Source organism: Oncorhynchus clarkii, chromosome 24, assembly GCF_045791955.1.
Source record: "Oncorhynchus clarkii lewisi isolate Uvic-CL-2024 chromosome 24, UVic_Ocla_1.0, whole genome shotgun sequence".
In the NCBI taxonomy this organism is placed as follows: Eukaryota; Metazoa; Chordata; class Actinopteri; order Salmoniformes; family Salmonidae; genus Oncorhynchus; species Oncorhynchus clarkii.
Genome location: NC_092170.1, coordinates 45,358,005 through 45,383,965, shown reverse-complemented (window position 1 = coordinate 45,383,965; position 25,961 = coordinate 45,358,005).

Genomic DNA, 25,961 nt, shown 5'->3' with positions numbered 1-25,961 from the left:
GCTCCTTCCCTCAGCTCCTTCCCTCAGCTCTTTCACTCAGCTCCTCCCCACAGCTCCTCCCCTCAGCTCCTCCCCTCAGCTCCCCCCCTCAGATCCTCCCTACAGCTCCTCCCCTCGGCTCCCCCCTCAGCTCCCCCCTCAGCTCCTTCCCTCAGCCCTTCCCTAAGCTCCTCCCCTCAGCTCCCCCCTCAGCTCCTTCCCTCAGCCCCTCCCTCAGCTCCCCCCCTCAGCTCCTCCCCACAGCTCCTCCACTCAGCCCCTCCCCTCAGCTCCTTCCCTCAGCTCCTCCCCACAGCTCTTTCCCTCAACTCCTGCCCTCAGCTCCTTCCCTCAGCTCCTCCCCACAGCTCTTTCCCTCAGCTCCTCCCCACAGCTCCTCCCCACAGCTCCTCCCCACAGCTCTTTCCCTCACCTCCTTCCCTCAGCTCCTCCCCACAGCTCCTTCCCTCAGCTCCTGCCCACAGTTCCTCCCCACAGCTCCTCCCCTCAGCTCCTTCCCTCAGCTCCTCCCCACAGCTCCTCCCCACAGCTCCTCCCCACAGCTCTTTCCCTCAGCTCCTTCCCTCAGCTCCTCCCCACAGCTCCTCCCCTCAGCTCATTCCCTCAGCTCCTTCCTTCAGCTCCTTCCCTCAGCTCCTCCCCACAGCTCCTTACCTCAGCTCCTTCCCTCAGCTCCTTCCCTCAGCTCCTCCCCACAGCTCCTTGCCTCAGCTCCTTCCCTCAGCTCCTATGTCCATCCAGTGAAATACTTGAATCTAAGGATAGCCATGGGGCACATTCCAACAGTCAGACGTAATTTACAAACGATGCATTTGTGTTTAGTGAGTCCGTCAGATCAGAGGCATTAGGGATGACCAGGGATGTTCTCTGTTTAGTGAGTCCTCCAGATCAGAGGCAGTAGGGATGACCAGGGATGTTCTCTGTTTAGTGAGTCCTCCAGATCAGACACAGTAGGGATGACCAGAGATGTTCTCTGTTTAGTGAGTCCGTCAGATCAGAGGCAGTAGGGATGACCAGAGATGTTCTCTATTTAGTGAGTCCTCCAGATCAGAGCCAGTAGGGATGACCAGAGATGTTCTCTTGATAAGTGTGTGAATTGGACCATTTTCCTGTCAAATTGTAATAAGTACTTTTTGATGTCAGGGAAAATGTGAGGAAAAAGTACATAATTTTCTTTAGGATTGTAGTGAAGTAAAAGTAAAAGTTGCCCCAAATGGTAAAGTACAGATACCCCCAAAACGACTTAAGTAGTACTTTAAAGTATTTTTACTGAAGTACTTTACACCACTACCTTTTATTGCTTAGCTGATGTATTAGTATTAGTATTTACAGATGAGAGGGGGGGGGGGGGGGGGGGGTGTCAGACCCATTGGACACTTTGTTTTCACCTCATATATTTACACCAACAAAGGGGAGAGAGCTGGAAAAGCAATCAACTGACTGAAGAGGATAGAGGAGAGTGGGAGAGGGGAGAGAGGGCGAGAGAGAGACAGAGAGAGAGAGCGAGAGAGAGACAGAGAGAGAGAAATAGATAGAGAGAGAGAGAGGAGAGACAGACAGACAGACAGACAGACAGACAGACAGACAGACAGACAGCGAGAGAGAGAGAGAGATAGAGAGAGACAGACAGAGAGAGAGAGAGAGAGCGAGAGAGAGAGAGAGAGATAATCAGTTGCTGTGTGCAAGTGAGGACTAAGGCTGCATCCAGGGGTCTCCGGGCCTCTTCTCCCCCGACGATGCCTCTGTCCTGGGTATGATTAACTGCGCAGCCCTCTGGGTCTGTGGGTGTGGGCGACTGTTTGATTTATCACGTGTAATGGACTGTGGCCAGCTGGCTGCAGACTGAATCTCTCATTAAGACGGATTAACTTAGCCTTCCAGTCCAAGGCCTCTCTCTCTCTCCAACTGCTCTCCAAGGCCAGACACACGTCTCATCCCAAGACAACTGCTTGGGGAGGTCCATCTATTTACCGGGCACTAATTATGGCTAGTTTTCTAATGTATGATATGGCACTGTACAGTATCGTCATTCCACTTGCACTATAACAGCCAGACATTCATATAAACCCCTTTAAAAAGGGGGACGCTCACACAGCAGCATGACTTCACAAACTATTTCTGCATCGCTAACATCCATACTGAGGTATCGCTCAGCATTAACCTCAAAAACCATTTCATTTTGCATGGTGTGATTATTACACAGAGATGAGACAGGTACAGTAACTGAGCATCTCCTCTCCTCTACTCTCCTCTACCCTACCCTCCCCTCCCCTCTCCTCTCCTCTACCCTCCCCTCCTCCTCTCATTCCTTCTCTCTCCTATGTCTCCCACTCTCCTCTCCTCCCCTCCCCTCTCCTTCCTCCTCTAACTCCTTCTCCCTCCCACTCTCCTCTCCTTCCTCCTCCTCATTTTTCCCTGGCTACATAGAGAGAGACCATTTATTCTTATTCAAATGAAACGCTGTGTGAAAATCTAGAAACCCATTCTACAGTCTATGACCAGTTCTCCCTGTGAGTCGGTCTCTCTCTCCAGCTGACTGACCTGAGGAGTCTTTCCCAGCATCCCGTGTTGAGGTGTGAAGTTGTGGTGATGCCTTCCCCATCAGTGTCAAACACACAGAGAGAAGAGCTGGAAGGCCCCGCAGCATTCCCCTCTGGACTATAACAGCATCTCCCACCTGCCTACACCCCCCAGATAACTCTCCTATAACACAGCAGCCTCTCATTCCCCTGAAGGGACGGAGAGAAAGTGACTGAGAGAAAGAGCGAGAAAGAGAGAGAGAAAAAGAGAGTACTTCTTGCAGTGTCTGTGGTTCTGATTCCTTCAGTCAGAACATCTGCAGTGTGGATAGCAACACACACACACACACACACACACACACACACACACACACACACACAGGAAAGCAGACATGCACACGCACACACAGTAAAAATACTTTAAAGTTTGGGGGTATCTGTACTTTATTATTTATATTTTTGACAACTTTTACTTCACTACTTTCCTAAAAACGTTTTACTCCATACATTTTCCCTGACACCCAAAAGTACTCAATTTTGATCTTAATTATGACTTAGGCAAAAAAACAAACACGTATAAGTAGTCAGTTATAAAACTTTACTTTGACGTGGAAATTATCTTCTCTACGCAAAGTCTAGACTTGAGGTAAGAGATTCTCCTGCTGGTTATGTATAACCAGTCTCTGCTAGGTAAAGTCCCGCCTTATCTCGGCTCACTGGTCACCATAGCAACACCCACCCGTAGCACGCGCTCCAGCAGGTATACAGTGCCTTGCAAAGTATTTGGCCCCCTTGAACTTTGCGACCTTTTGCCACATTTCAGGCTTCAAACATAAAGATATAAAACTGTATTTTTTTGTGAAGAATCAACAACAAGTGGGACACAATCATGAAGTGGAACGACATTTATTGGATATTTCAAATTTTTTTAACAAATCAAAAACTGAAAAATTGGGCGTGCAAAATTATTCAGTCTCTTTACTTTCAGTGCAGCAAACTCTCTCCAGAAGTTCAGTGAGGATCGCTGAATGATCCAATGTTGACCTAAATGACTAATGATGATAAATACAATCCACCTGTATGTAATCAAGTCTCCGTATAAATGCACCTGCACTGTGATAGTCTCAGAGGTCCGTTAAAAGCGCAGAGAGCATCATGAAGAACAAGGAACACACCAGGCAGGTCCGAGATACTGTTGTGAAGAAGTTTAAAGCCGGATTTGGATACAAAAAGATTTCCCAAGCTTTAACATCCCAAGGGGCACTGTGCATGCGATAATATTGAAATGGAAGGAGTATCAGACCACTGCAAATCTACCAAGACCTGGCCGTCCCTCTAAACTTTCAGCTCATACAAGGAGAAGACTGATCAGAGATGCAGCCAAGAGGCCCATGATCACTCTGGATGAACTGCAGAGATCTACAGCTGAGGTGGGAGACTCTGTCCATAGGACAACAGTCAGTCGTATATTGCACAAATCTGGCCTTTATGGAAGAGTGGCAAGAAGAAAGCCATTTCTTAATTAAAGATATCCATAAAAAGTGTTGTTTAAAGTTTGCCACAAGCCACCTGGGAGACACACCAAACATGTGGAAGAAGGTGCTCTGGTCAGATGAAACCAAAATTGAACTTTTTGGCAACAATGCAAAACGTTATGTTTGGCGTAAAAGCAACACAGCTGAACACACCATCCCCACTGTCAAACATGGTGGTGGCAGCATCATGGTTTGGGCCTGCTTTTCTTCAGCAGGGACAGGGAAGATGGTTAAAATTGATGGGAAGATGGATGGAGCCAAATACAGGACCATTCTGGAAGAAAACCTGATGGAGTCTGCAAAAGACCTGAGACTGGGACGGAGATTTGTCTTCCAACAAGACATGGATCCAAAACATAAAGCAAAATCTACAATGGAATGGTTCAAAAATAAACATATCCAGGTGTTAGAATGGCCAAGTCAAAGTCCAGACCTGAATCCAATCGAGAATCTGTGGAAAGAACTGAAAACTGCTGTTCACAAATTCTCTCCATCCAACCTCACTGAGCTCGAGCTGTTTTGCAAGGAGGAATGGGAAAAAATGTCAGTCTCTCGATGTGCAAAACTGATAGAGACATACCCCAAGCGACATACAGCTGTAATCGCAGCAAAAGGTGGCGCTACAAAGTATTAACTTAAGGGGGCTGAATAATTTTGCACGCCCAATTTTTCAGTTTTTGATTTGTTAAAAAAGTTTGAAATATCCAATAAATGTCATTCCACTTCATGATTGTGTCCCACTTGTTGTTGATTCTTCACAAAAAAATACAGTTTTATATCTTTATGTTTGAAGCCTGAAAAGGTCGCAAAGTTCAAGGGGCCGAATACTTTCGCAAGGCACTGTATCTCACTGGTCATCCCCCAAAGCCAATTCCTCCTTTGGTCGCCTTTCCTTCCAGTTCTCTGCTGCCCATGACTGGAACGAACTGCAAAAATCACTGAAGCTGGAGACTCATATCTCCCTCTCTAGCTTTAAGCACCAGCTGTCAGAGCAGCACACAGATCATTGCACCTGTACATAGCCAATCTGTAAGTAGCCCATCCAACTACCTCATCCCCATATTGTTATTTTTTTTGCTCCTTTGCACCCCAGTATCTCTACTTGCACACTTATCTTCTGCACATCTATCACTCCAGTGTTTAATTGCTATATTGTAATTATTTTACCACTGTGGCCTATTTATTTGCACACACTGTATATATACTTTCTCTATTGTGTTATTGACTGTGCATTTGTTTACTCCATGTGTTGTTGTTTGTGTCGCACTGCTTTATCTTGGCCAGGTTGCAGTTGTAAATGAGAACTTGTTCAACTAGCCTCCCTGGTTAAATAAAGGTGATCTGGCCTCCCTGGTTAAATAAAGGTGATCTGGCCTCCCTGGTTAAATAAAGGTGATCTGGTCTACCTGGTTAAATAAAGGTGATCTGGTCTACCTGGTTAAATAAAGGTGATCTGGTCTACCTGGTTAAATAAAGGTGATCTGGTCTACCTGATTAAATAAAGGTGATCTGGCCTACCTGGTTAAATAAAGGTGATCTGGTCTACCTGGTTAAATAAAGGTGATCTGGTCTACCTGGTTAAATAAAGGTGATCTGGTATACCTGGTTAAATAAAGGTGATCTGGTCTACCTGGTTAAATAAAGGTGATCTGGTATACCTGGTTAAATAAAGGTGATCTGGTCTACCTGGTTAAATAAAGGTGATCTGGTCTACCTGGTTAAATAAAGGTGATCTGGTCTACCTGGTTAAATAGAGGTGATCTGGTCTACCTGGTTAAATAAAGGTGATCTGGTCTACCTGGTTAAATAAAGGTGATCTGGTCTACCTGGTTAAATAAAGGTGATCTGGTCTACCTGGTTAAATAGAGGTGATCTGGTATACCTGGTTAAATAGAGGTGATCTGGTCTACCTGGTTAAATAAAGGTGATCTGGTCTACCTGGTTAAATAAAGGTGATCTGGTCTACCTGGTTAAATAAAGGTGATCTGGTCTACCTGGTTAAATAAAGGTGATCTGGCCTACCTGGTTAAATAAAGGTGATCTGCCCTACCTGGTTAAATAAAGGTGATCTGGCGTCTACCTGGTTAAATAAAGGTGATCTGCCCTACCTGGTTAAATAAAGGTGATCTGGTCTACCTGGTTAAATAAAGGTGATCTGGTCTACCTGGTTAAATAAAGGTGATCTGGCCTACCTGGTTAAATAAAGGTGATCTGGTCTACCTGGTTAAATAAAGGTGATCTGGCCTACCTGGTTAAATAAAGGTGATCTGGCCTACCTGGTTAAATAAAGGTGATCTGGTCTACCTGGTTAAATAAAGGTGATCTGGTCTACCTGGTTAAATAAAGGTGATCTGGTCTACCTGGTTAAATAAAGGTGATCTGGTCTACCTGGTTAAATAAAGGTGATCTGGTCTACCTGGTTAAATAAAGGTGATCTGGTCTACCTGGTTAAATAAAGGTGATCTGGTCTACCTGGTTAAATAAAGGTGATCTGGCCTACCTGGTTAAATAAAGGTGATCTGCCCTACCTGGTTAAATAAAGGTGATCTGGCGTCTACCTGGTTAAATAAAGGTGATCTGCCCTACCTGGTTAAATAAAGGTGATCTGGTCTACCTGGTTAAATAAAGGTGATCTGGTCTACCTGGTTAAATAAAGGTGATCTGGCCTACCTGGTTAAATAAAGGTGATCTGGCCTACCTGGTTAAATAAAGGTGATCTGGCCTACCTGGTTAAATAAAGGTGATCTGGCCTACCTGGTTAAATAAAGGTGATCTGGTCTACCTGGTTAAATAAAGGTGATCTGGTCTACCTGGTTAAATAAAGGTGATCTGGTCTACCTGGTTAAATAAAGGTGATCTGGTCTACCTGGTTAAATAAAGGTGATCTGGTCTACCTGGTTAAATAAAGGTGATCTGGTCTACCTGGTTAAATAAAGGTGAAATAATAAAATAAATGTTGTAAGGGTTTTGCTGTACTTTGCATTCATTTAATAAAAATACAAAACTAAAATGTAGTTTTAAATGTAGTTTTAAATGTAGTTTTAAAATGTAGTTTTAAAATGTAGTTTTAAAATGTAGTTTTAAATGTAGTTTTAAATGTAGTTTTAAATGTAGTTTTAAATGTAGTTCTAAATGTAGTTCTAAATGTAGTTCTAAATGTAGTTCTAAATGTAGTTTTAAATGTAGTTTTAAATGTAGTTTTAAATGTAGTTTTAAATGTAGTTTTAAATGTAGTTTTAAATGTAGTTTTAAATGTAGTTTTAAATGTAGTTCTAAATGTAGTTCTAAATGTAGTTCTAAATGTAGTTCTAAATGTAGTTTTAAATGTAGTTTTAAATGTAGTTTTAAATGTAGTTTTAAATGTAGTTTTAAATGTAGTTTTAAATGTAGTTTTAAATGTAGTTCTAAATGTAGTTCTAAATGTAGTTTTAAATGTAGTTTTAAATGTAGTTTTAAATGTAGTTTTAAATGTAGTTTTAAATGTAGTTTTAAATGTAGTTTTAAAATGTAGTTTTAAAATGTAGTTTTAAATGTAGTTTTAAATGTAGTTTTAAATGTAGTTTTAAATGTAGTTTTAAATGTAGTTTTAAATGTAGTTTTAAATGTAGTTTTAAATGTAGTTTTAAATGTAGTTTTAAAATGGGTCAACTTGAAGCAACATATACCATGTTATATTTATCATTTGATTGAAAATTGAACACTCAAAGATTCTGGCCAAATAGCTGAAAACAGTTTTTAGTTTGTCCCTACGGTTACTGAGATGTCCCCTTGAAGCTTGTTCATTTTGAGGCAACGCTGATTCCTATCTTTTCCACCAGCACCGCAACAAAATGGGAACAGATTTCAAGAGGATATCTCAGTAACTGTAGTGCCCATTACTAGTGCAAGTTTGTTTGACAACAACATTGGGGCAATTTCAAACCTACATGTAAAATGTTGGCCTGTATTAAGAATGGTTTCCTTCCCCAATCAAAGGTGACACGCATAATACTGGCATGTGGGGGGTCCCCAACATAGCCCAACATAGCACAACATAGCCCAACATAGCCCAACATAGCTCAACATAGCTCAACATAGCACAACATAGCCCAACATAGCTCAACATAGCTCAACATAGCACAACATAGCACAACATAGCCCAACATAGCTCAACATAGCACAACATAGCTCAACATAGCTCAACATAGCACAACATAGCCCATGGTATTGAAATAGATGCAGAGATTAGAATGGACCCCCAAGAGCCTCTTAACCCCCCACCCAACGGAGCGTCTTCCCCGGCTGATGCAGTGAGAAGGAGGCGGCAGCTCATACAGAGTTTGGTGGTGAGAAACAGAATGACAGACAATATGCAAAGGCTTTTAATTAACGTTGTGTAAAACGTTCAACGACTGCATTATGTAAATGAAACGTATCCTTCCGAGTTCAGTCACAATCTGCCCAACCGATGTGTTCAACTCGTTCTGGGTTTGCAGGACTGAGGCGGTCAACGCGAAAACAGAGGACATGGACACAGACGCGGACGGACCCTGGACACCTGTGGCCAAACATTCCCCTTCACTCCTGGCACTGGCTGATTTGGTAGCCTCACCCACTTTATCCCTGGGTGGAGGGGACACCCTCACCCACTTTATCCCTGGGTGGAGGGGACACCCTCACCCACTTTACCCCTGGGTGGAGGGGACACCCTCACTCATTTTATCCCTGGGTGGAGGGGACACCCTCACCCACTTTATCCCTGGGTGGAGGGGACACCCTCACCCACTTTAACCCTGGGTGGAGGGGACACCCTCACCCACTTTACCCCTGGGTGGAGGGGACACCCTCACTCATTTTATCCCTGGGTGGAGGGGACACCCTCACCCACTTTATCCCTGGGTGGAGGGGACACCCTCACCCACTTTACCCCTGGGTGGAGGGGACACCCTCACTCACTTTATCCCTGGGTGGAGGGGGCACCCTCACCCACTTTATCCCTGGGTGGAGGGGGCACCCTCACCCACTTTATCCCTGGGTGGAGGGGACACTCTCACCCACGAAAAAAACGTGTTGCCGGTCTTCAATCTCCGCTACCATCGCCATGATCTTGTCTTTCAAAAAGTTAGCTTTTCTCTTTTGGTCCATGGCTATTCCTAACTAAACCCTCATTTGTGCTATCATTCTATACAGGGAAAATTGTGATTGTAAGGCACGTTCATGTGGCGTTAATTTGAGATTTATAGATCACAAGAGCGCCAGCTTCTTAGAACCTGCATAAGCTTCTTAGAACCTGCATAAGCTTCTTAGAACCTGCGCACTTTACCCCTGGGTGGAGGGGACACCCTCACTCACTTTATCCCTGGGTGGAGGGGGGCACCCTCACCCACTTTATCCCTGGGTGGAGGGGGCACCCTCACCCACTTTATCCCTGGGTGGAGGGGACACCCTCACCCACTTTATCCCTGGGTGTAGGGGACACCCTCACCCACTTTATCCCTGGGTGGATGGGGCACCCTCACCCACATTATCCCTGGGTGGAGGGGACACCCTCACCCACTTTATCCCTGGGTGGAGGGGACACCCTCACCCACTTTATCCCTGGGTGGAGGGGACACCCTCACCCACTTTATCCCTGGGTGGAGGGGACACCCTCACCCACTTTATCCCTGGGTGTAGGGGACACCCTCACCCACTTTATCCCTGGGTGGATGGGGCACCCTCACCCACATTATCCCTGGGTGGAGGGGACACCCTCACCCACTTTATCCCTGGGTGGAGGGGACACCCTCACCCACTTTATCCCTGGGTGGAGGGGACACCCTCACCCACTTTATCCCTGGGTGGAGGGGACACCCTCACCCACTTTATCCCTGGGTGGAGGGGACATCCTCACCCACTTTATCCCTGGGTGGAGGGGGCCCCTCTCCCGTTAATGCTACGGTTATGTATGGATATTCTTTCCCCTTGCAGTTTAAGGTTAAAGACCATTTCTTTTTAACTTCAGCAACAGTTCTGTCTTGCTGCCCCACCTCGTTCACTGCAGCGGCGACACACTCCCAAGATACCTGTTTGTCAACTCATCGTTTAGTCCACCGAAAAAAACGTGTTGCCGGTCTTCAATCTCCGCTACCATCGCCATGATCTTGTCTTTCAAAAAGTTAGCTTTTCTCTTTTGGTCCATGGCTATTCCTGACTAAACCCTCATTTGTGCTATCATTCTAAAGGGGGAAAATGGTGATTGTAAGGCACGTTCATGTGGCGTTAATTTGAGATTTATAGATCACAAGAGCGTCAGCTTCTTAGAACCTGCATAAGCTTCTTAGAACCTGCATAAGCTTCTTAGAACCTGCGTAAGCTTCTTAGAACCTGCGTAAGCTTCTTAGAACCTGCATAAGCTTCTTAGAACCTGTGTTAGCTCCTTAGAACCTGCATAAGCTTCTTAGAACCTGCATAAGCTTATTAGAACCTGCGTAAGCTTCTTAGAACCTGCATAAGCTTCTTAGGACATGCGTAAGCTTCTTAGAACCTGCATAAGCTTCTTAGAACCTGCATAAGCTTCTTAGAACCTGCATAAGCTTCTTAGAACCTGCGTAAGCTTCTTAGAACCTGCGTTAGCTTCTTAGAACCTGCATAAGCTTCTTAGAACCTGCATAAGCTTCTTAGAACCTGCATAAGCTTCTAAGAACCTGCATAAGCTTCTTAGAACCTGCGTTAGCTTCTTAGAACCTGCATAAGCTTCTTAGAACCTGCATAAGCTTCTTAGAACCTGCATAAGCTTCTTAGAACCTGCGTAAGCTTCTTAGAACCTGCATAAGCTTCTTAGGACATGCGTTAGCTTCTTAGAACCTGCATAAGCTTCTTAGAACCTGCATAAGCTTCTTAGAACCTGCAGAAGCTTCTTAGAACCTGCATAAGCTTCTTAGAACCTGCATAAGCTTCTTAGAACCTGTGTTAGCTTCTTAGAACCTGCACAAGCTTCTTAGAACCTGCATAAGCTTCTTAGAACCTGCATAAGCTTCTTAGAACCTGCATAAGCTTCTTAGAACCTGCATACGCTTCTTAGAACCTGCATAAGCTTCTTAGAACCTGCATAAGCTTCTTAGAACATGCGTTAGCTTCTTAGAACCTGCATAAGCTTCTTAGAACCTACATAAGCTTCTTAGAACCTGCATAAGCTTCTTAGAACCTGCGTAGGCTTCTTAGAACCTGCGTAAGCTTCTTACAACCTGCGTAGGCTTCTTAGAACCTGCGTAGGCTTCTTAGAACCTGCGTAGGCTTCTTAGAACCTGCGTAAGCTTCTTAGAACCTGCGTTGGCTTCTTAGAACCTGCGTAGGCTTCTTAGAACCTGCGTAAGCAAGGTGTTTTTATTCTCCATGTCTTTTATGAATCCAACATAAGCACACTGTCGGAAATAATCTAACGACTAAATTCAAGTAAAAATCTAGAAACGTGTTTATAAATGAGGCCCCTGGTCATCCCTACTGCCTCTGATTTGACCGACTCACTAAACACAAATGCTTTGTTTGTAAATGATGTTGGAGAGTGCTACTGGCCATCTGTAAATAAAAACAAGAAAATGGAGCCGTCTGCTTTGCATAATATAAAGAATATGAGATGATTTATACTTAAATTTTGATACTTGAGTACATTTCAAATCAAATACCTTTAGACGTTTAGTCAAGAAGTATTTTACTGGGTGACTTTTACTTTTACTTGAGTCATTTTCTATTAAGGTATCTTTACTTTTATTTAAGTATGACAGTTGGGTACTTTCTCCACCACTGCAGACACACAAGAAACAAGATGGTACTTTCAGAAAATCTTCTTAAAACACATCCTGCTGACAAGGCAGGATGTATCCAAACAGGGCAGGATGTATCCCAAACAGGGTAGGATGTATCCCAAACAGGACAGGATGTATCCAAACAGGGCAGGTTGTTTCCAAACAGGGTAGATTGTATCCAAACAGGGTAGGATGTATCCAAACAGGGTAGAGTGTATCCAAACAGGGCAGGATGTATCCCAAACAGGGCAGGATGTATCCCAAACAGGGTAGGATGTATCCCAAACAGGGTAGGATGTATCCCAAACAGGGTAGGATGTATCCCAAACAGGACAGGATGTATCCAAACAGGGCAGGTTGTATCCAAACAGGGTAGGATGTATCCAAACAGGGTAGGGTGTATCCAAACAGGGTAGAGTGTATCCAAACAGGGTAGAGTGTATCCAAACAGGGTAGAGTGTATCCCAAACAGGGTAGGATGTATCCAACAGGGTAGGATGTATCCCAACAGGGCAGGATGTATCCAAAACAGGGCAGGATGTATCCCAAACAGGGTAGGATGTATCCAAACAGGGTAGGATGTATCCAAACAGGGTAGGATGTATTTAAACAGGGTAGGGTGTATCCCAAACAGGGTAGGATGTATCCAAACAGGGCAGGTTGTATCCAAACAGGGTGGGGTGTATCCAAACAGGGCAGGATGTATCCCACACAGGGTAGGATGTATCCCAAACAGGGTAGGATGTATCAAAACAGGGTAGGGTGTATCCCACACAGGGTAGGATGTATCCAAACAGGACAGGATGTATCCCAACACGACAGGATGTATCCCAACAGGACAGGATGTATCACAAACAGGACAGAATGTATCCCAACAGGACAGGATGTATCACAAACAAGACAGGATGTATCACAAACTGGACAGGATGTGTCCCAACAGGACAGGATGTATCCCAACAGGTCAGGATGTATCACAAACAGGACAGGATGTGTCCCAACAGGGCAGGATGTATCCCAACAGGACAGGATGTATCACAAACAGGACAGAATGTATCCCAACAGGGCAGGATGTATCCCAACCAGGGTAGAATGTATCCAAACAGGGTAGGATGTATCCAAACGGGGTAGGATGTATCCCAAACAGGGCAGGATGTATCCCAACAGGACAGGATGTATCCCAACAGGACAGGATGTATCCCAAAAGGACAGGATGTATCCCAACAGGACGTTTCCCAACGGGACAGGATGTTTCCAAACAGGGCAGGATGTATCCCAAACAGGGTAGGATGTCTCCAAACAGGGTAGGATGTATCCAAACAGGGTAGGATGTATTTAAACAGGGTAGGGTGTATCCCAAACAGGGTAGGATGTATCCAAACAGGGCAGGATGTATCCCAAACAGGGTAGGATGTATCCCAAACAGGGTAGGATCTTTCCAAACAGGGTGGGGTGTATCCTAACAGGGCAGGATGTATCCCAAACAGGGTAGGATGTATCCCAAACAGGGTAGGATGTATCCCAAACAGGGTAGGATGTATCAAAACAGGGCAGGATGTATCCCAAACAGGGTAGAATGTATCCAAACAGGGTAGGATGTACCCAAACGGGGTAGGATGTATCCCAAACAGGGCAGGATGTATCCCAAATAGGGCAGGATGTATCCAAACAGGGTAGGATGTATCCAAACAAGGTAGGGTGTATCCCAAACAGGGCAGGATGTTTCCAAACAGGGCAGGATGTATCCCAAACAGGGCAGGATGTATCCAAACAGGACAGGATGTATCCAAACAAGACAGGATGTATCCCAACAGGACAGGATGTATCTCAAACAGGACAGGATGTATCCAAACAGGGTAGGATGTATCCAAACAGGACAGGGTGTATCCCAAACAGGACAGGATGTATCACAAACTGGACAGGATGTATCCCAACAGGACAGGATGTATCCAAACAGGGTAGAGTGTATCCCAAACAGGGCAGGATGTATCCAAACAGGACAGGATGTATCCAAACAAGACAGGATGTATCCCAACAGGACAGGATGTATCTCAAACAGGACAGGATGTATCCAAACAGGGTAGGATGTATCCCAACAGGACAGGATGGATCACAAACAGGACAGGATGTATCACAAACTGGACAGGATGTATCCCAACAGGACAGGATGTATCACAAACAAGACAGGATGTATCACAAACAGGACAGGATGTGTCCCAACAGGACAGGATGTATCCCAACAGGTCAGGATGTATCCAAACAGAGTAGGATGTATCCAAACAGGGTAGGGTGTATCCCAAACAGGGTAGGGTGTATCCCAACAGGGCAGGATGTATCCCAACAGGGCAGGATGTATCACAAACAGGACAGAATGTATCCCAACAGGGCAGGATGTATCCCAACAGGGCAGGATGTATCCCAAACAGGGTAGAATGTATCCAAACAGGGTAGGATGTACCCAAACGGGGTAGGATGTATCCCAAACAGGGCAGGATGTATCCCAACAGGACAGGATGTATCCCAACAGGACAGGATGTATCCCAAAAGGACAGGATATATCCCAACAGGACGTTTCCCAACGGGACAGGATGTTTCCAAACAGGGCAGGATGTATCCCAAACAGGGTAGGATGTCTCCAAACAGGGTAGGATGTATCCAAACAGGGTAGGATGTATTTAAACAGGGTAGGATGTATCCCAAACAGGGTAGGATGTATCCAAACAGGGCAGGATGTATCCCAAACAGGGTAGGATGTATCCCAAACAGGGTAGGATCTTTCCAAACAGGGTGGGGTGTATCCAAACAGGGCAGGATGTATCCCAAACAGGGTAGGATGTATCCAAACAGGGCAGGATGTATCCCAAACAGGGTAGGATGTATCCCAAACAGGGTAGGATCTTTCCAAACAGGGTGGGGTGTATCCAAACAGGGCAGGATGTATCCCAAACAGGGTAGGATGTATCCCAAACAGGGTAGGATGTATCCCAAACAGGGTAGGATGTATCAAAACAGGGTAGGGTGTATCCCACACAGGGTAGGATGTATCCAAACAGGACAGGATGTATCCCAACACGACAGGATGTATCCCAACAGGACAGGATGTATCACAAACAGGACAGAATGTATCCCAACAGGACAGGATGGATCACAAACAGGACAGGATGTATCACGAACTGGACAGGATGTATCCCAACAGGACAGGATGTATCACAAACAAGACAGGATGTATCACAAACAGGACAGGATGTGTCCTAACAGGACAGGATGTATCCCAACAGGTCAGGATGTATCACAAACAGGACAGGATGTGTCCCAACAGGACAGGATGTATCCAAACAGGGTAGAATGTATCCAAACAGGGTAGGATGTATCCAAACAGGGTAGGGTGTATCCCACACAGGGTAGGATGTATCCAAACAGGACAGGATGTATCCCAACACGACAGGATGTATCCCAACAGGACAGGATGTATCACAAACAGGACAGAATGTATCCCAACAGGACAGGATGGATCACAAACAGGACAGGATGTATCACAAACTGGACAGGATGTATCCCAACAGGACAGGATGTATCACAAACAAGACAGGATGTATCACAAACAGGACAGGATGTGTCCTAACAGGACAGGATGTATCCCAACAGGTCAGGATGTATCACAAACAGGACAGGATGTGTCCCAACAGGACAGGATGTATCCAAACAGGGTAGAATGTATCCAAACAGGGCAGGATGTATCCAAACAGGGTAGGATGTATCCAAACAGGATAGGATGTATCCAAACAGGGTAGGGTGTATCCAAACAGGGTAGGGTGTATCCCAAACAGGGTAGGGTGTATCCCAAAATGGGCAGGATGTATCCAAACAGGGTAGGATGTATCCAAACAGGACAGGATGTATCCCAAACAGGGTAGGATTTATCCAAACAGGGTAGGATGTATCCCAAACAGGGCAGGATGTATCCAAACAGGACAGGATGTATCCAAACAAGACAGGCTGTATCCAAACAGGACAGGATGTATCCCAACAGGGCAGGATGTATCCAAACAGGACAGGATGTATCCCAACAGGGCAGGATGTATCCCAACAGGACAGGATGTATCACAAACAGGACAGAATGTATCCCAACAGGGCAGGATGTATCCCAACACAACAGGATGTATCCCAACAGGACAGGATGTATCACAAACAGGACAGAATGTATCACAAACAAGACAGGATGTATCCCAACAGGACAGGATGTATCACAAACAAGACAGGATGTATCCCAACAGGACAGGATGTATCCCAACACAACAGAATGTATCCCAACAGGACAGGATGGATCACAAACAGGACAGGATGTATCACAAACAAGACAGAATGTATCCCAACAGGACAGGATGCATCCCAACAGGACAGGATGTGTCCCAACAGGACAGGATGTATCCAAACAGGGTAGGATGTATCCAAACAGGGTAGTGTGTATCCCAAACAGGGTAGGATGTATCTAAACAGGGTAGGGAGTATCACAAACAGGGCAGGGAGTATCACAAACAGGGCAGAATGTATCCCAAATAGGGCAGGATGTATCCAAACAGGGTAGGGTGTATCCCAAACAGGGCAGGATGTATCCAAACAGGGTAGAGTGTATCCCAAACAGGGCAGGATGTATCCAAACAGGACAGGATGTATCCAAACAAGACAGGATGTATCCCAACAGGACAGGATGTATCTCAAACAGGACAGGATGTATCCAAACAGGGTAGGATGTATCCAAACAGGACAGGGTGTATCCCAAACAGGACAGGGTGTATCCCAAACAGGGTAGAGTGTATCCCAAACAGGGCAGGATGTATCCAAACAGGGTAGGATGTATCCCAAACAGGGTAGGTTGTATCCCAAACAGGGTAGGTTGTATCCAAACAGCACCTTAATATCATAGGTCCCAGGACCATGTCTCAATTGGCCTCCAATTCCATATAGAGTGCACTACTTTTCATCAGAACCATGTGCTCTGGTCAAAAGTTGTGCACTATATACGGAAAAGGGTGCCATTCGGGGCTAAACTAGTTTAGTTAATTAGGATCTCGAGCTCACTCAGCCCTAATGGGTCTCCAGAGAGATCAACAAAGCTACTGTATCTGATGTAGAAGTGTTTGTCCTCCTGGGCCTGATTATAATTAAAGTACAATTAAAGTTGTCTTAGTCCAAAATTCCACCCTATCCCCTACATAGTGCAGTACTGTTGACCTGGGTTTAGGAGTAGGTTGTTTAGCTATGCATCCTCAGGCTGCCGTGTGTATCTTAGAGCAAATGAAGTGGCTTCGGACATCAAATGTCCCCTCCACTCCTCTTCCTCTCCACTCCTCTTCCTCTCCCCTTCCTCTCCAAACCCCTTCCTCTCCTTTTCCTCCGCACTCCCCTCCCTCTACCAGCACCATACAACTTAAACACAGACAGGACCTTCTAGGTGCAAAGCTCTCACCTGAACATGACCATGGGGTGCTTTTATACATTCCTGTATGTCCTCCCCTAATAAGGGTGCACAGAGAAACACTGACCAAAATGTTGGTTCCTAGCCTGTCACAATATTCTTCAGTTATAAGATTGCTGATGTCCATCTGGTGTGGGACACCAGTTAAAGAGATGCTGTTCAGATTGACTTTTTATAGATTCAGGTAATGGAGAAGCTACCTGACAGGGAACGGTTGACAGTTGTTGACATGAGACTCTTGTCTTGAATTGAGGCTTGGTTGTATGGTTGATCTTAAAGGTGCCTGAGTAGAGCCACTATCTGGGAATTAATTATTAGTTGTCTGAGGACTTCTGATGATTTATACTGGTAAAGACAAAAGGAACTGCCAATTGGTTTTGAATCCATATTACTGCCACACGGGCGGTCACGAGTCAGGAAGGCAGTTCAATTCCATGTGACCGTTTAGTCACGGTAATTAGGCTTCTCCAAACTCTGATGCTGATGATGGTCATTAGTAACCTACCAAACTTGCCAACTGCCTGGTACTCAGCACTGGATTGTCCCTCTAATCACTCTGACATCAATACAAATGGCTTCGAAAATCTAATCAAACACCTCATGAGAGCTCATGTTGCGCAACATTTCTATAGGCTATGAAATTGCGTGAAAAAAAGTGACTAAAAGAGGAGGATCTCATTAGCTTTCTATATTTATTTCTCAACATTCCTAAATATCAAGCACATTGCTTCTCTTCACGACAGGAGTATAGTCTTCCTGGATGAAAATAAACCACGGGAAAAGCGTCCTCCATTCTGAAGTGTATAGATGACATGTATTTTCCCCCGGAGATGGAGACGCTGGGAGTCGAGAAACAGGTGGTGAGTTTAAAAATGAAGGAACGATACAAAACATGAAACACATAACCGATACAGCCTGGGGAATGAACCTAAGGGAGAGACAGATATTTCTTATTTTATTTAACCTTTTTTGTAAGGTTACCTGCCGCCGATATAGGGGAGGTAATCAGTGAAGTGATGGAGTCCAGGTGAGTCTCACAATGAGGCACAGGTGTGATTACCAATGGTGCCAGGTGTGCGTAATGATGATTGTCAGAGCCAGTGGTCAGTAAACCAGCAACATTGGGAACGGGAGTAGAGGTGACAGTACCCCACCACTGACGTGCTGCCCCAGTCGCAGGGGGACACCAGCCAGGGAGACGGCACCGAGGGTGAGGAGCAGGCTGGTCCGGACGGCAAAGGTGGAAATCACAGATGATGTTTGGATCCAGAATGTCCTCCACGGGAACCCAATACCGCTCCTCTGGACAGTACCCCTGTTGCTGGTTTACTGACCAAAAATATATTAAAAAATAAATAGGCAAATCGGCGCCCAAAAATACAGATTTCCGATTGTTATAAAAACTTGAAATCGGCCCTAATTAATCGGCCATTCCGATTAATCGGTCGACCTCTAGCGTGAACAGTCTTTAGACATAGTTTCAGGCTTTTATTTTGAAAAATGAGCGAGAAAGATCACATCGCGTCATTGGATGGCTGGGTGCCAGCAGCGTTTTGCATGTGCCAACAGAGTGGAGCAGCCATTTTCTCTCTTACTCCTATTGAAGAAGCTACAGTCCCGGTTGAAATATTATCCATTATATATTGTAAAAACAACCTGAGGATTGATTCTAAAAACGTTTGACATGTTTCTACGAACTTTACGGATACGATTTGGAATTTTCGTCTGCGATGTCGTGGCCTGCAAGAGCCTGTGGATTTCTGAACATAACGCGCCAAACAAACGGAGGTATTTTGGATATAAAAATAATCTTTATGGAACAAAAGGAACATTTCTTGTGTAACTAGGAGTAAAAGTGAGTGCAAACATCTGAAGATCATCAAAGGTAAGCGATTGATTTTATTGCTTTTCTGACTTCCGTGACCAATCTACTTGGCTGCTAGCTGTTTGTAATGTTTTGTCTACTGAGAGAGTTGCCCTTACATCTTGGTATGCTTTCACCGAAAGGAATTTTTTTAATCTGACACGGCAGGTGGATTAACAACAAGCTATATTGTTTTGCTATATTGCATTTGTGATTTCATGAAAATGTAATATTTTTTGTAATTTAATTTGAATTTGGCGCTCTGCAATTCAGGGGATGTTGACGAAAATGTAGTAACGGGTTGGGTGCATCAAGAAGTTAAAGCTACACTTGTTGTGAATCCAGCCAACATGTCAGATTCAAAAAGGCCTTTCGGCGAAAGCAAACGATGCTATTATCTAAGGATAGCACCTTCGTAAACAAAGAGAAACCATATTTCAACCCTGCAGGCTCGCAGAAATAAAACGCAGAAATAAAAATATAATTCATGCCTTACCTTTGACGAGCTTCTTTTGTTACCACTCCAATATGTCCCATAAACATCACAAATGGTCCTTTTGTTCGATTAATTCCGTCCATATATATCCAAAATTTCAATTTATTTGGCGCGTTTGATCCAGAAAAACACCAGTTCCAACTTGAGCATACTTGACTACAAAATATCTCAAAAGTTACCCGAGAACTTTTTCAAAACATTTCAAACTATTTTGTAATACTACTTTAGGTATTTTTTTACGAAAATCATCTATAAAATTGAAGTTGCGAGGATCTGTGTTCAATACAGGAAGAAAACAAACTGAAGCATGCTTTATGGTCACGCGCCTCTAAGTAACAGTACACTTCAAGTGACCCTCGTTCAAGATGGCCGTACTTCTTCATTACACAAAGGAATAGCCTCAACCAATATCTAAAGACTGGTGACATCCAGTGGAAGTGATAGGAACTACAAGAAGGTCCCTTAGAAATCTGGATTCCCAATGAAAACCCATTAAAAAGAGAGTGACCTCTAAACAAAAACAAATCTGAATGGTTTGTCCTCGGGGTTTCGCCTGCTACATAAGTTCTGTTATACTCACAGACATGATTCAAACAGTTTTAGAAACTTCAGAGTGTTTTCTATCCAAATATAATAATATGCATATATTATCTTCTAGGGATGAGTAGCAGGCAGTTGAATTTGGGCATGCATTTCATCCGGACGTGAAAATACTGCCCCCTGTCACCAAGAAGTTAATTTTGCTGCATCTAATGGGGATCCATAATAAATACACCGGTGGAGGAGTGACGTAACGAATTCGGAGGAGATGGAAGGAATTGGGCCCACTCCCCCTGCCGGTCCTGGCAGTAGCTCCTGGTTCATCCACCATCAGTCGGAGAAAGAACATAGCCGTCACCAGTTGCGCCAGTCGGTGTTGACAAAGTTCTATTCGTCGACCGTCTGGGAGATGTTCTGATTTTCTGCTAATTTCATTTGTTGAGGCAGAATTCTGTAACGGAGACGCTGGTAGTCGAGAAGCAGGTGCAGGTGGTGAGTTTAATCATGCAATGAACATGGAACGATACAAAACAAGAGTAGCGTCTGGACATGAAACACATAACCAATACTGCCTGGGGAATGAACCTAAGGGACAGACAGATAAAGGGGAGGTAATTGAGTCCATAATGAGGCGCAGGTGTGTGTAATGATGATTGTCAGAGCCAGTGATTAGTAAACCGGCAACATCGAATGCCGGAGAGGGGGATAGAGGTACAGGTGCATGGTAATGGTCCATTCCAAATCAAAACTATTTTCACATTTATATTATTAAGATTGACAGGGCTGAAGTGGAGCGGGTTGAGAGTTTCAAGTTCCTTGGTGTCCACATCACCAACGAACTATCATGGTCCAAACACACCTAGACAGTCGTGAAGAGTTCACAACAATACCTTTTACCCCTCAGGAGACTGAACAGATTTGCCATGGGTCCATAGATCTTTAAAAAGCTGCACCATCGAGAGCATCCTGACCAGTTGTATCACCGCCTGGTATGGCGACTGCTCGCATCTGACCATAAGGCGCTACAGAGGGTAGTGCGTACATCCCAGCACATAACTGGGGCCAAGCTTTCTGACATCCAGGACCAATATACTAGGCAGTGTCAGGGGAATGCCCCAAAAATTGTCAAAGACTCCAGTCACCCAAGTCAGACTGTTCTTTCTTCTATTGCAAGGCAAGTGGTTCCGGAGTGCCAAGACTAAGACCAAAAGGCTTCTTAACAGCCCCCAAACCATAAGACTCCTGAACAGCTAATCAAATGGCCACCATGACTATTTACATTTACACACCCCCTTCCCCTTTTTTTAACACTGCTGCTACTCACTGTTTATTATCTATGCATAGTCACTTTACCCCCACCTACATGTACAAACTACCTCGACTAACCTGTAACCCAGCACATTGACTCTGTACCGGTACCCCCTGTATATATCCTCCAAATAGACTCTGTACCAGTAGACCCTGTATATAGTCTCCACATTGACTCTGTACCGTAACACCCTGTATATAGCCTCCACATTGACTCTGTAACGGTACCCCCTGTATATAGCCTCCACATTGACTCTGTACCGGTACCCCCTGTATATAGTCTCCACATTGACTCTGTACCGGTACCCCCTGTATATAGCCTCCACATTGACTCTGTACCGGTACCCCCTGTATATATCCTCCACATTGACTCTGTACCGGTATCCCCTGCATATAGCCTCCACATTGACTCTGTACCGGTACCCCCTGCATATAGCCTCCACATTGACTCTGTACCGGTACCCCCTGTATATAGCCTCCACATTGACCCTGTACCGGTACCCCCTGTATATAGTCTCCACATTGACTCTGTACCGTAATACCCTGTATATAGCCTCCACATTGACTCTGTACCGTAATACCCTGTATATAGCCTCCACATTGACCCTGTACCGGTACCCCCTGTATATAGTCTCCACATTGACTCTGTACCGGTACCCCCTGTATATAGCTTCCACATTGACTCTGTACCAGTACCCCCTGTATATATCCTCCACATTGACTCTGTACCGGTACCCCCTGCATATAGCCTCCACATTGACTCTGTACCGGTACCCCCTGTATATATCCTCCACATTGACTCTGTACCGGTACCCCCTGCATGTAGCCTCCACATTGACTCTGTACCGGTACCCCCTGTATATAGCCTCCACATTGACCCTGTACTGGTACCCCCTGTATATAGTCTCCACATTGACTCTGTACCGTAATACAATGTATATAGCCTCCACATTGACTCTGTACCGTAATACCCTGTATATAGCCTCCACATTGACCCTGTACCGGTACCCCCTGTATATAGTGTCCACATTGACTCTGTACCGTAATACCCTGTATATAGTCTCCACATTGACTCTGTACCGTAACACCCTGTATATAGCCTCCACATTGACTCTGTACCGTAACACCCTGTATATAGCCTCCACATTGACTCTGTACCGTAACACCCTGTATATAGTCTCCACATGTAGTCTAGTCCATAGTCCTATATGTTTTAATAAGGTTAGTACCACACCTCATATAGTCTATCCCATAGTCCTATAAGGTTAGCATCACACCTCATGTAGTCTAGCCCATAGTCCTATAAGGTTAGTATCACACCTCATGTAGTCTAGCCCATAGTCCCATATGTTTTAATAAGGTTAGTATCACACCTCATATAGTCTATCCCATAGTCCTATAAGGTTAGCATCACACCTCATGTAGTCTAGCCCATAGTCCTATAAGGTTAGTTTCACACCTCATGTAGTCTAGTCCATAGTCCTATAAGGTTAGTATCACACCTCATGTAGTCTAGCCCATAGTCCTATATGTTTTAATAAGGTTAGTATCACACCTACACATCCCTGGGCCAGACTACACTCAATCAAAGGACCTACTGAAAAGATGAGTCTTTAATAAAGACTTAAAGGTTGAGACAGAGTCTGCATCTCTCACATGGATAGGCAGATCATTCCATAAAAATTGAGCTCTTCAGCAGAAACCCTGCCTCCAGCTGTTTGCTTAGAAATTCTAGGGACAATAAGGAGGCCTGCGTCTTGTGTCCGTATCATACGTGTAGGTATGTACGGCAGGACCAAATCGGAGAGATGGGTAGAAGCAAGCCAATGTATTTTTTTGTACAAGCAAGTATCAGTGAAAAGCTTGGACACACCTACTCACTCCAGGATAACTATGAAATAACACCGGTCATTCTGTAGTACATTCTGGCCTGCTCTCCATTATGTAAGTAATTAGGCACTATCCCATGTTTACTACAGTATGTATTTTAGACTGCACAGTAGCCTAACAAATTAATATGGGAATAAATATCAATGATTTACAGAAATATTGGAACAAAGTTGTCTAATGAAGGCAAAATTTAGACTCCTCCAATCCTGCAGCCTACTCCCTACAGTCACGTTGTACAGCGCCATATTTTCCGACCATCACGTTGTACAGCAACATATTTTCCGACCATCATGTTGTACAGCACCATATTTTCCATCCTGAGGGTTTTTTTGTTTTTCTCTGAATAGAAACACCATAATATTAATCAAATTAATTAAGACAAATATCTTCAAATCAATCCCATATATTATGTTATTACAAAAAAAAGGTTTTAAATTCTCTGGTAATGCAAATACAGAACACTATCAAATGCTTCTCAAAGACGCCCTCTGGTGGTCAAACTAGCAATAACTTGCAGTAACAGAAAAAATGGCTGACAATTTAATGACATGCCACAGTATGACACAACTTTTAAAGGAGGAACACAGTAGGTTGGCAGTAAACCCTTGAAATCAGCCCAAGCCTTAACAGGAAGCCAGTGTAGAGAGGCTAGCACTGGAGTAATATGATCACATTTTTTGGTTCTAGTCAAGATTCTCTCTCTTTTGTTCACTCTGGCTATTTACTCTGATTTCTGAGCACTCTCGTCTGAGTGTGCCAGACTGCAGAATAACTGATGAATTTACAAAATGCTCAACACCCTCTGAATATGACCAGTGTCAGTAAACTTTGGCAAAGAAAGTAATGGTCAGGAATGCTCTAGATAACATGTAAACAGCCTAACCTGCTCTGCTACTGCTAGTAAAATGGTCAGAGTGAGGTGTTCACTTATTTGTGTCTGGAAGTAGCTAGCAAGCTAGCCAACTTTATCCAGTTAGCTTTGGGTGCTTGGTTGGGACAAGCTGCAGAAGGACGAGTAAGCTACAATTCCCCATCGTTTATCAGTGCAATTTTGACAGCCAACTAGCTGACCATCAGGGTTTATCTAATGTTCCTTTGTCTTTCTCTGGCTAGCATTAGTTGTTGATGTGCATAACTGAGGGAGAGACAGCCTACCTTTTCATAGTTGTTTGATCAATAGGACTGTAATGTTCCTAAATGTAAGAGGACTCCCGTGGTATTTACATATTATCAGAAATACATTCAGGTGTATTGTTCTAATGATCTAAAGTCCCGCTGTTGTTACTTACTTCCTGTAAACACACAGTTCAGTTCAAAGTGAATGATGGCATGCCCAACTGCCTGTAAACACACAGTCCAGTTGAAAGTGAATGATGACAGGCCCTACTGCCTGTAAACACACAGTCCAGTTGAGAGTGAATGATGACAGGCCCTACTGCCTGTAAACACACAGTCCAGTTGAAAGTGAATGATGACAGGGCCTACTTCCTGTAAACACACAGTCCAGTGTCCAGTTCAAAGTGAATGTTCAAAGTGAATGATGACAGGCCCTACTGCCACACAGTCCAGTTCATAGTGAATGATGACAGGCCCTACTGCCTGTAAACACACAGTCCAGTTGAAAGTGAAACCGCAAATTTGTTAGTTTAAACTCAGGTTTATCAATTCACCTTTCCTTTACTTTAGTAAATGGCATATAGATGGTATATAGATACCAGAGCTTCCCTTGTCCTGCTTCCCCTGGCCTGCACCACAAGCTTCCCCTGCGTTTCAATAAATGCCTCATCGTCTGCTCTTGGGTGTCAAGTCAGTTAAGAACAAATTCTTATTTTCAATGACGGCCTAGGAACAGTTAACTGCATTGTTCAGTGGCAGAACAACAGATGCACCTTATCAGCTTGGGGATTCGAACTTGCAACCTTTCGGTTACTAGTCCAACGCTCTAACCACTAGGCTACCCTGCCGCCTCTACACTCTAACCACTAGACTACCTGCCACCTCTACACTCTAACCACTAGGCTACCCTGCCGCCTCTACACTCTAACCACTAGACTACCTGCCACCTCTACACTCTAACCACTAGGCTACCCTGCCACCTCTACACTCTAACCACTAGGCTACCCTGCCGCCTCTACACTCTAACCACTAGACTACCTGCCACCTCTACACTCTAACCACTAGGCTACCCTGCCACCTCTACACTCTAACCACTAGGCTACCTGCCACCTCTACACTCTAACCACTAGGCTACCCTGCCGCCTCTACACTCTAACCACTAGGCTACCCTGCCGCCTCTACACTCTAACCACTAGGCTACCCTGCCGTTCACCTGCTCTGCGTAACACAGCAATAGGACAACAAAGGTGGTGCTTTAGGGGGGAAACAAATATTTTGGGGCAAACTGGCCTGTTGATTTTTCAGTTACATTTCTAGTGTAGATTCAGAAGTTAGAGTCAATTTATTAAGAGTGAAATTAACACTCAGTGTAAAATAACCATAGTTATTGTTTTACACTGTGGAGAGTAAAATAATCACATTAAAACCATGCCTATTTCCCAGGATTTTTCTAAACA